Genomic DNA, 12,222 nt, shown 5'->3' with positions numbered 1-12,222 from the left:
AGATGCCCAACGGATTTACTTTACCAAATTGACCATCCCAGCCTTGCCATAATGGTCCATTTGATTCACCTTTTATTGTTTATTTTATTTTCACTTGCTGAATACTGGACAGACTTGACTGGGGGAAAGAAGGGGAGAAAGAAAGAGAAAGAGCTGAGAAGAGGGACAGGGGAGAAGGCCAAAAAAACAAAAACCAACAGAATGGGCAGAAAAAGAAAAAAAAATGCATATATCGATCACCTGGATCACCTGTTGAGAAAGAAAAAAGAAAGCAAGCAGAAGAGAACAAGAGTAATAGAATAAACAACATCACAATGATATATGGGAATATGACAGTAAATACTAAATATTAAACATTATTGTGCAGCACATAAGATCAACAGAACACAGTGTGCTTTGAGGTAGGAGCCAAAAAGGGTGTAGTTTGTGGGTGTGATCACCCGTGTGTACACCTGTGAGCATGGACGCGCTTGTTTTTTTAAAAGGTTCCTTCATGTAATGCTCTGCTAGAGGGTGTGGGGGGGGCCACAGCCCCGTCCTCCAGGGCATGAAGCAGGTATGGAGGAGATCAAATCTCCAGACATCCAGAGGCCCCCAGAACACAAGAGACCAAGGAAGACCAACAGAGGGGCAGCCGCGCCACTGTCCCGGAAAGAGCTGAGGAGAGTCCCAGATGAGGGCTCACTCAGCAGCCGTGGAGCAGAAGCCAGGGGGAGTTGCAGTGACGCCATACGGTAAAAAAATAAATTTTTCCTGGCCAAAATATATTTCAAATATATGGTAAAGTGTGTGAATGTGAGAGTGAATGAATAGTGGCATTGTAAAGCGCTTTGGGTGCCTTGAAAAGCGCTATATAAATCCAATCCATTATTATTATTATTATTATTAAATATATTTTGTATTTGTGATGCTCCAAAAAATATATTTTTGAAATTAAAAATATATTTCTTTCAAACCAAAATACATTTCAAAACATATTTTAGGGTGAAGAAAATACATTTCCAACCTTACAGTAGAATGAATATCAAAGCATCCTTTATTTAAAATGTATTTAGTGCAATAATGATGATAATAATAATAATACTAAAAGTAACATGTTTTATGCACATCTGCAAAAAACAGTTGGATTCAAACAAAACAGAGTCAAAGGTCTATCACGAATTAGGTTGTTTATTCATTTGCTTACAGTATTTCACATTACACAACATCTCACTATAATCTAGCATTCATTGACTTTGAAATTATTTGTCAGTGATACAGTAAACAAGATACAACAACTGCTATGTACACTTTAGTTTGTGACAATATATACAATTTAGTACTTAAAGGAACACACTCCACTTTTTTGGAAATAGGCTCATTCTCCATCTCCTTTAGAGTTAAAAATGCAGCGTCTTCTTTCTAGATCCGTACGTTAATAGGGCTCTGGAGCGTGATCTTACGGGATGGGGCGTAGCCAGGATTTTTGGTCAAGGCGCCATATTAGCAGGCCAAACAAATGCTTGCTGTGTGGTCGGTTGTAATGTTAGATTGCACTACCGACAAAGGAATAAGCTTGAAAACAGGCTCTCTTTTCATTGTTTCCTCACCTGGAAGCATCATGAGGGAGCTTATGTGTTGGATGTTACCAAAAGAAGGCGTCTAGCCTGGATAGCAGCTGCGAGACGAGCTGATATTCAGTTCTCTACCAGCCACAGATATCTGTTGGTGTGCTCCAGTATTTTCATTCAAGTTCTAAATAAGTTCATATTATTCTTTATAGCCTGTTAGTTTTATTTTCAATGCGCTCTGAGATCATAGCACAAACTTAGAACAAACATGCAGAACTACCTTCTATTTATAGAGTTGCTAATTATTTGGCATTATTGCAGCAAACCAGTCGATGAAATGAATGAAACAAATCATGACTGGGTTCCAGCGCTACACAAGGGACCTGCTTCAAACATACCACCATGCCAATCAGATTACTTCTTCCATGTGAGGGTGAAGAGGTGACCCTTCTGGATAAGATGGCAAAGGTTTGTTGCGTTTTGGTGAACATGTGCCCCAGTGTGGTAGTAAAACCAGGGAAAAATGCTCCTCTTAAATACTCTTTTTAAGTCTTGTGCTGTTTATGTAGTGATAAGTTTTCAAAAGAGACAGTAAATTACAGAATGCTAGTAGTGGGTGATATTATACAAATGCTGTCATGATTTTATGTGAACATTTTGTCATTTGTAAACTATACATAACATTGATTCTACATTGTAACTGATGTGATGTTCGACAAAGTGCTTTTAATTAAAAATAGGCAAACATGTCTTTGTTTCTTTATTCAACTTTTGAACAGTGGTATTTAGTAAGTACATATTCAGTAAATGCAAAGTATTTACATGGCCCCCTAAATTAAAACATTATGGGTTATTCAGAACAGAACTATGCTTGGAAAAATATTGTCCCATCAGTTGATCCAACTCCTCCACAGTAGCAGGTGGAACTTTTCTTTTTTGAGGATGGCTTCTTTTACCTGTCACAACGAATGGTCTGTTTATGTTTTGATCAAGAACCTTTTTTTTGGGCAGCTGAAGAGGAGAAGTCTATCTTATGGCCAACCTCTGGCTGTATCTTGGTCATATTACCCAGCAAAACCCAGTATGCAGGTTCATCTGTAACAGTCCTTGTGCCACAGATCCTCACTGTTGCTTCTACATTAAACAGAAGAGCAGTGACATGGCTGCAAGTCTCCACGACTCTAGCCATACAGCTGCAGTGGGCGGCTTCAACCTTCCCTGTGATGCTCACAATGACCTGTGGCTGCAATGCTGCAATTCAGTCTTTAAGAGTGCAGGACCTAAAACACACACAGACAAAGTTCATTTAAAGACAAGAACTTTAATAAGCCAAGGCCGACACAAATGTGTTTTATTTACTTTCAAATCCATTTATCATAAATGTAACAAATAAAGTGTTTTTATGTATCCATCTATAGAACGCTGCATGTTATATTCTAAATCTGCATGTTTCTTTTTAGAAACCTATCAGCAAAAAATGAACCTAAAGTATGTAATGCAAGTATGTAATCACTTTCAAGAGGGAGAAAACATAAAGTTCGACTTTAAGTGACAATTATGGACACCTAATATGACAAGGAGATTCTGCAGGTCATTAATCAAAGTATAAAACTAAAACAGAATGTATTTTTAGTGACACAGGACACAAACAAGGAAGCAAGATGTGTAATTAGGATTATTTATAATAAATATGAATTAATTAGGGCAATTTCTTTAACCATAAAGAATAACTAAATCCTTCAGGACAATGTCACATCAGTGCACTGAACTCACTTTGTTATCCCTCTAACAGAGCCTCTACATGTTCTCACTGTAATTTCCCCCTCACGAATGAATTTTTGCTAGCACTAATTTGAATGTTCGGGGGGAATCAAATGCATTTTACTCGCAGTACTAAAGCTGACTTACCTTTGCTTGAATGACGGCGTACTCACAACGTGGAGGCTTTAAAATAGCCAAATCTTGTACCCAGTCCTTGGTGAATTGGATGTGCGCCTCCAGAGATTTATAATTCCGAAATTGGTGCACCGTGTATGCTCTGACTCCACAGACAAGGTATGAGAGTAGATCATGCTAAGTCAATAGCGGTTTGGTCTTCAGGGTTTCTACTCCACGGCTATATTTCATACGGGTCCACATTTCAACAATCAAGTACCGTCTCTTTGCATCTGGACACAATCTGTCTCTATACCGTCATTTTCTTTTGAGCTACGTTTCAGAATGGTTCGTAGCAATCTTGTTTTGATTCGTGGCCTGCCAAGATGGTGCTGCGCTCCCACAATGCATTGCGACATTACGTCAACTCCAAAAGCCCTTTGCGTGCAGGAGAGTCTCGTAACAGGCCTTCAAAACAGACGGTTTTATGATTGATAAATTCAAAAAATTAATACATTTAATTTCTCTGAGATCCTCTAATATTCAGTTACAGTTCACAACACAGCTACCTGTACATGCAGTATTATATTTAGCATCTCACTAGAAGAGTCACAGTTACTGCCTCTTTTTTAAAAAAAAAATTGTTTTATTACAAATACCTGCACTATTACTAACACATTTACTGTTTTACTTTTAGCCTGTGGATACAAATGCAGATTTCCTTAATGTAAGTTGTGCATTTTAATTACATGTTATTTTTATTATTATTTATTTATTTTATTTTACATTCAAATATTTAAAGCTAGGTTAAAGAAGCTTGATTGCTAGTAGGTAAAGAATAGTGCATCTACAATTGATATTCCCAATTAATTTCTCACCTCTGATTGAATGCCTTTGTTTGTTTGCCTTTTTTGACTATAACAAAACATTTTTGCAGGATATATATAGTGAATTTATATGCATAGATACAGTCGTAGTGCTTGACACATGCACACAGCAGTAGATGTACTAAAAAGGAAATAATTACAATCATGATGTTGATTGCTGATGTCAGTATATATATTTTAGAGGAATGTTTTGTTTTTCACCCAAAATGAACTATATTGCTTCAGAAGAGATTTTTTACCCTACCTGACTCTTATATATTGTTCTGTTTTTTGTTTGTTTTTGTTATTTTCAGGTTCAATGGTACGTGTTCTTCTAATGGCTGCCTTCCCACTGGAGGTTTTCAAAATATATAAATATATTTTAAAATGTATTTTAGCACATATATTTTTTGGCCATTTTTTGTATATTTTGAAATATATTTCAAAATGTACTTTAAAATATATTTTTTTACCGTATGGGACAGCAACATCTGAGGTTGCTTGAGCTTTGGCCATACCGATTTAGCCTTTAAATGCCACTTTCTCTGTTTGTGAATCTACCAGGGGTGTGTTATTCATGGGTTTGTGTTGTGTGTTGCTCACAGAGGTTACTGTGAGAAAGGGTGTATACAGCTGCGCAGCTCTAACATTTGCATTTTCTTCTCTACAGCATTACAGTTCTGGATGTGGTTTGATGAGGTGATTGATAACAGGACAAGTAATTAATGTTTTTCTACTACAGGATTTCTGGCCTTATGTGTGAAGAAACTGTGTTTATAGGTTATGAGTTGGTGATGCTATTACACTGTGCTCTTGGGAAAATGTTGAATACTACAGGGAAGTGAATATAGTGTGAGACACATCCTGTGTTGAAAACAGTGTTACTCTTGTTACAGGAGGCTTAACTTTAAGGTCTTTTAATAGCACCTCTGGAATGTGGATGGCCGACGCCTGACCACCGGGATGGTCAATGTGTGTTGCTAATGCTTGTTTTGCTTTTGTTAAGAGTGCATGTGGAGGATTCGGTAGAAAACAGACAAGTGACATGAGAAAACCAATAAGAGATGCAGTGTTTATGGAATAGTTTAACATGGAGCTCACTAGCTGGCCACTATTGAGCTCATAGTGATAAAATGGGTGGAGTGACATTGCTTAAGGAAAGTCACCGATTAAATTGTGGAATAAATTGGGATGATTCATGATTTGGGACAAATTATGGTAATAATAGTGATTCAATGAGTGTAGAAAACCTGAACGTGATACTTGTCTGTTATGCTGAATACTTTATCACTCTCATGATCTATGGTTGGTTGTAAATAAGAAGTTTGATTTAACAGATTTGTCTTCCAGGATACAGGTTCCAGGTGGAGCTGGGAGTTAAACAAGCTTAACATGTAACTGCTGACTAATGTTTTTACACAAGGTTACAGGTTGGCTGGAGATTGTTTTACAGAGAATGTGCAACATTCTTGTACATGTCTCCGTGGGGAGTTGACACATGGCGGAAGCCATGTGCAAGAGGAGGGTCATTTTTAATTTGCAGGTGTCGTGAGGTGCCATGACGAGAAGTGAGTGAGGAAGAGCGTCTACAGGGTGGAAGTGGAGGCCAGGATAGAGGCTTGAGGAGGATCAGTGATCATGTTAAGGTACAGCAGACATAGCACAGAGAGCTATGCTACTGAGCTTCCAGGAGATTGAGAGGAGACTTCCCACAGCAACGTTTTAAATAAAATGAGAGATTCATCGTTGACATTGAGGAAGACGACTAAGGTGTACGACGTGCCCTGCCTTAAATCTTCAGCAGCGCTGGAACCTGAGAACCTGAGGGATGAAGGGAGCGTGCCAAGCTCCAAGAGTGACGGCTCGTACCACAACAGCGGTCCAGTTGAAGGGGAAAGGCGAGACCTGGTTCCATTGGTCTCAATGTGCAGTAGCGGATGAGAGCTTGGTGGAGACAAGCTCATCTCCAAAATAACACAGGGGCTAAAAAAGGAATAGAGGCAGAATAAACCCTCTCACCCGTGCAACGACTAACAAGTAGTCTACCTGGGAGGTGGAAGTAAGAAGAGGACGATCGCAGAGCATCACTTCACTCAAAGAGGAGGTGGCTGAGTGGCCTGAGGAGTAAGACAGTAAGAGGAGTGTTGGCCTTTTTCAAAGGCCAAAGAGGTGGAGTGTGGAGGTTAGGAAATTATTTTACTGTTACTATTCATAACCATTGTCATTACTGTTGCATCGCTTATCATTATCATTTCATCAGAGCATTTATTGAAGCTGCTGATGTTACATTAAAGTCTGTATTTCAGGTGTGAGCATAACTACATAATAATCTTTCATTGCAGGTGCAACTGTAATCATGTTATACACATTGCATTTTTGTGCTTATTAAGGAGTTGAAGCTCGGTCAGTTAATTGATAATGGTCTGAAGTTTCGGCCAGCGCGACGTCTGGCCGATCTATTGAGTAATTTAAGGTGATCCGAGCCATGAAAGGATTGCATACATGCTTACAATACACCACATATAATCTACAAACAGAATACAGGCCTGTGTGTTCAGCAGCCTGCTGCATTGGAGTTTGCCTGGTAACAGATGACTCCGACGGAGTCAGGAAGTATACTTCTAAAATGTCTTTGTTTGCTGAGTGAGGTCATGCACTGAGGTCAAGACACACATAGTCTGCCTGCACACACATACACAGTACATAGACTTGTTTTGCTCAAAACCGCAAAGTTGTTTTACCTGCATACGTGACAGTTTAGTTCCACAGATAAGTGAAGTGCAGTAAATGAAATAACAGGAAGCATCTGGCTGTGGCGGAGGAACAGAGGAAGGAACTGTTCTTTTTTGAATGTGTCCAAGCTTGGGAATTACTGGAACTGATGCATGTTAGTTATCTGCTTTGAGGCATGATGTTCGTCATCAACTATGTTAAATATATGACTGCTAATTTATTGTTCTGGGGAGATTGAGGCTGATGTTTTGCAGAACTCATCTTCCCCACACGCGTGTGTAAATAAAATCATTGTTTTGACACACGATGTCGTTTGTCTTGCACCTCAAATCACGAATCAGGACACTTTGTAAGAAGCTGTGAACTCTTACGACATATTTTATAACTGGTACACTGCAAAATTTAAAATTTAATTTCTAATTTCTGCTATTATTTCTCATAAGAAATTAGTTTAACATTTAAACCTATTTTCTGCACATTCCAGCACATAAAATTTAATATTTTTTGTGTTTACACTCACTCTTTCAAATAGATGCAAGTAAAACACAGCAGAAAATAAATAAAATCAAAGACTAGTGGTCCTGTTGCTCTATTTTCACCTGTAAAGCAGGAGTAGGGTAGGCGGAGGTTTGCCCTGGTGCAGGTATGCCGCAGCGGTCAGTTGAAGAATCCGCGAGTTTCTCTGTGAATTTCCCATGACTTCGTTGCACACTCGGTGCTTGCTTGGAAGTTTAGGGGGGTTTTTTTCGCTGTAAAAAGAAGTTTTCTTCCAACTCACAGCGGACGCTAATGTTTTTGTCACTTTTTATGGAATCAAACTCAAAGTAAGGTCAGTACTTCCACGCTTTAAACGCTGCACGCTCATACTCTCTCCTGCACTCAATATATTATCCATTGTTAATCTGCGCACAGCTGTTGTCACGAAGGTCGCACTCACTTATGTCATTATGTTAAATGAAGAATTTTAAAGCGAATTCTAAACTCTATTGGGAGCCAATGTAAAGAATATAAGATGGGAGTGATGTGAACACGCTTGGTAGAGCGAGTTAGTAGTCTGGTAGCTGTGTTTTGTATAGCTTGGAGGGGAGAAAGAGATGATTTATTCAAGCTAGCAAACAGGGAATTACAGTAATCTAAGCGCGATGACACAAATGCATGAATGAGTTTTTCCAGTTCAGCTGAGGAAACCATATGTCGCAGTTTAGAGATGTTTCTTAAATGATAGATACAGGGACGAGACAAAGATTTTACATGAGAGTCAAGGCCCAGAGAAGAGTCAAATATTACACCAAGATTTCGAATATTTGACTTGACAGATGGACAGAAAGAGGCAAGAACCTGACTGATTTTAGAATGTAGCTCAGGAGGAGCTATGATCATGGTCTCGGTCTTGTTAGTATTTAGAACAAGGTAGTTGCTTGAAAGCCAATCAGAAACCTGGGGTGTCACTTTTTATGGAATCAAACTCAAAGTAAGGTCAGTACTTCCACGCTTTAAACGCTGCACGCTCATACTCTCTCCCGCACTCAATATATTATCCATTGTTAATCTGCGCACAGCTGTTGTCACGAAGGTCGCACTCACTTATGTCATTGTCATGAGACATTCTTGCAAAAAAATCACGGTTTTAGTAACGCAGTAACCCAGTGTTCCTACGGGAGAGTAACGGTAATCTAATTAATTACTCGTTACTTGAAAAAAGTAATCAGATTACAGTAACGCGTTACTGCCCATCTCTGCTGCTCAGTCACAAGTGCAGTCTCTAGATCAAACAACACATTTGTTTTACATTCAAACACAGCAGCTTGGTATGTTGTCATATTTTAAGGATAGCTTGTTTCCAGTGCAGGCATTACTGCCTGAATGACTGTCATCGATTCAGCTGATCCAAATGTAAGTGCAGAAGAAAGTCTTAAACTTCCTTAAGTACAGTGCATGTGGGTTGGAGCTACAATGAGCTTGAACCTCGCTGTCACTTGGTGTTCGTTCTTTCTGCTGCTAGCTGTGGTAGCATTAGCATTGTGCCGTGGGTTAGTCGCCTGTTTACAAGTTGTTGTAAACAGCGGTTTCAGCTGTCGAGAAAAAGAGTTTGCAGTTTTTATACATTTAGACATAATTTTCAAATCTAACCAGTCTTTCACTCCACCGTGATTCTCTTGTGATTCATAAAGCTTGCCACAGTGAGGCAGATATTAAACACAGCTGCAGCACAAATGGCAGTTTTCAGAAGAGGAACATGATTTTAAGTCTTATTTTGCAAGAAATGTGAGGGGTTTAAAAAAAAAACGAACTGTTTTCACTTTCTTTAGAATTTTGACACGTTTACACACAATTTTTGGAAATGTGTTTAAATGTTTCAGAAATACTGTAATCACTGTTAATCACTCATTTGGAATCAGCTGATTGGCCTCCATAGTTTAAGTAGGTGCTGTGTTTATAGACAAAGATTGCATGTAGCTTAGAAATTATTTAAGGTAAATCAACACAGTCTATGATCCTGAAGTGAAACAGAAACAGCTCGAGAGAACAAGATAATCATCTGCTGAAACCAGACAATGACAGTTTTGATGATTGAAATGTCTACAGATAAATTCCTTTTTTTTTGTCGTCATGACATTTCTTTAAAAAACATGTTGTTGTCACAGCAAACCGTCCTGAATGTTTGTTCTTCTCATCTGTCAGTGAAAACATTTTCGGGGGAATGCAGCAGGTGTTACAGGTTTTTCCACGTCTATATCCAACTTTCTGTCATCTTTGTTCAAATTCAAATTTTTATTTGTCACACACACACAACCATACACAGTGTTGGGGAGTAACGGAATACATGTACCGCCGTTACGTATTTAAAATACAAAATATGAGTAACTGTATTCCGTTACAGTTACCGTTTAAAAAGGCGGTATTCGGAATACAGTTACTTTGTTGAAATAAATGGATTACACTGCGATATTTTCCTCTTTCATATTGTGGCGGGTCAGGACTTGTTTGGGTTTTGTTTGACATCTGTGATGTTCTGTTGTTCCAGGCGGCAGCGTTACGGTTGCCATGGTTACAGGGTGATGCTGTCTCTCTGCGTGTTTCCTGGGTGAGAGAGCACCTTTTTTATTGTTGTTGTGCTAAGCTAACAGGCAGAATGCTACAGGTATAGCTCTAAAGAATGTAGCATCATGGGCAGTGTAGTCCGTGTTGCAGGGAGAATGGACTGCCATACCCGTTATGTATGTATGTATGTATATATATGTATATATTGTACTATTCTTAGTTAGCGTATTGTCTGTCTTGTCTTAATGTTGGTTTAAAATGGAGCACTGTAACAAAAAATAATTTCCCCCAGGGATCAATAAAGTATTCTGATTCTGATTCTGATTCTGATTATGTGTCTGTGAGCGCGAGGAGGGAAAAAAAGGAAAAGTACGAGCTGTCATCGAGGAAAAACGGGAGCTGGAAGCATGTAAATATAATAATAACCACTGCAGCCAAGAAGAGAGTCTGATGAGCCCAGTTGTAAGTAAGCTATTAAGACTCGACTGTACGCCGTGTTCGTGTTTTCCTCCAAAAACAACAAGTTCCGTTGGAGCAGCCTTTCAACGCCTCTCTCTGTCTCTCGCAAGCAAAGTTGACCCAGACAACAAAGTAAAGCTATTTTTCGGCTACGAGCCGACACGAACCCACTGTATTAGCCAGAGGTCCCTTTACTACGGTTCGGAGCCGCAGACCTTCAATAACAGTAATAAATCACAGCAATAGTACATTCACGTAGTTGTAAACAGCATGATAATATATTAAGTAATCCAAAGTATTCAGAATATGGTAAATGGCCTGTATTTATATAACGCTTTACTAGTCCCTAAGGACCCCAAAGCGCTTTACATATCCAGTCATCCACCCATTCACACACTGGTGATGGCAGCTACATTGTAGCCACAGCCACACAGCCACCCTGGGGCGCACTGACAGAGGCGAGGCTGCCGGACACTGGCGCCACCGAGCCCTCTGACCACCACCAGTAGGCAACGGGTGAAGTGTCTTGCCCAAGGACACAACGACCAAGACTGTCCAAGCCGGGGCTCGAACCGGCAACCTTCCGATTACAAGGCAAACTCCCAACTCTTGAGCCACGATCGCCCAGAATATGTTACTCTCATTGAGTAACGTAACGGAATACGTTACAGAATACATTTTGGGGCTTGTATTCTGTAATCTGTAATGGAATACATTTTAAAAGTAACCTTCCCAACACTGACCATACACAGTATGACATGGGGGTGAAATGCTTGTAGCTGTACAATGCCCGACCATTAAATGACAGAAAAAAAGTTTTACAATATTTACAATTTACAGGTTACTACAAAATTTACAAATTAATTTAGGAATTTACAGTAAAGAATGTGCAAATAGCAGGAGAGATTATAAAGGTTATAAATTATAGGAATTATAGGATTATAGGAAATGTGTGGTGGTGCGTGTGGTGATGTTATGTGTGTGAGAGTCCAGTCTTATAGTGACGTGTTTGGGAGAGTCCAGTCCCACAGCAACATCACCGTTCCTTTGTAAGAAGCTGTGAACTCTTACGACATATTTTATTACTGGTACACTGCAAAATTTAAAATGTAATTTCTAATTTCTGCTAAATAAAAAAAAACATCTTGTGGTAACGTAAAACATAAAGTGATTTTAAAAATATATATAATTCTTGAAACTTCTAGTACAACACTCATATTAATTTAACACTGTATGCAATTATGATTCCAAAAATTCTTATAATGGTGCTAAAATCAGCCCAACTTTTATTTTCAAAGGCAAAAGAAAAGTATATGAGCCAACATACTGGACACTGTTCTGCTGAACAACAAGCAATTATGTTGCCATCATTGTTATAATCTTACAATGAAACAAAGATTTCATTATCCTGAAACTAAGTTTAGGCTTTCTACAACTTTCTTTTTAAGATACATTACTTATGTAATCATGATAAAATGTATTGCACTCACATTTACTCCCACATTCACTGCTATGGGCAATTTAGAGTTTCCTATTAACCTATCCCCACATTACTTATATTATTAAGATAAAATGCATTTACTGCTCAGCAGTGTTGGTCAAGTTACTTGAAAAAAGTAATCAGTAACTAATTACCTATTATTTCCCCAAAAAGTAATCCCGTTACTTTACCGATTACTTATTTTCAAAAGTAATTA

Source organism: Rhamphochromis longiceps, linkage group LG9 (assembly GCF_057381845.1).
Source record: "Rhamphochromis longiceps isolate RC_006_pf linkage group LG9, R_longiceps_female_GT1.1, whole genome shotgun sequence".
Taxonomy (NCBI): Eukaryota; Metazoa; Chordata; class Actinopteri; order Cichliformes; family Cichlidae; genus Rhamphochromis; species Rhamphochromis longiceps.
The sequence above is the reverse complement of the archived record's forward strand: the minus strand, read 5'-3'. Positions refer to the sequence as shown.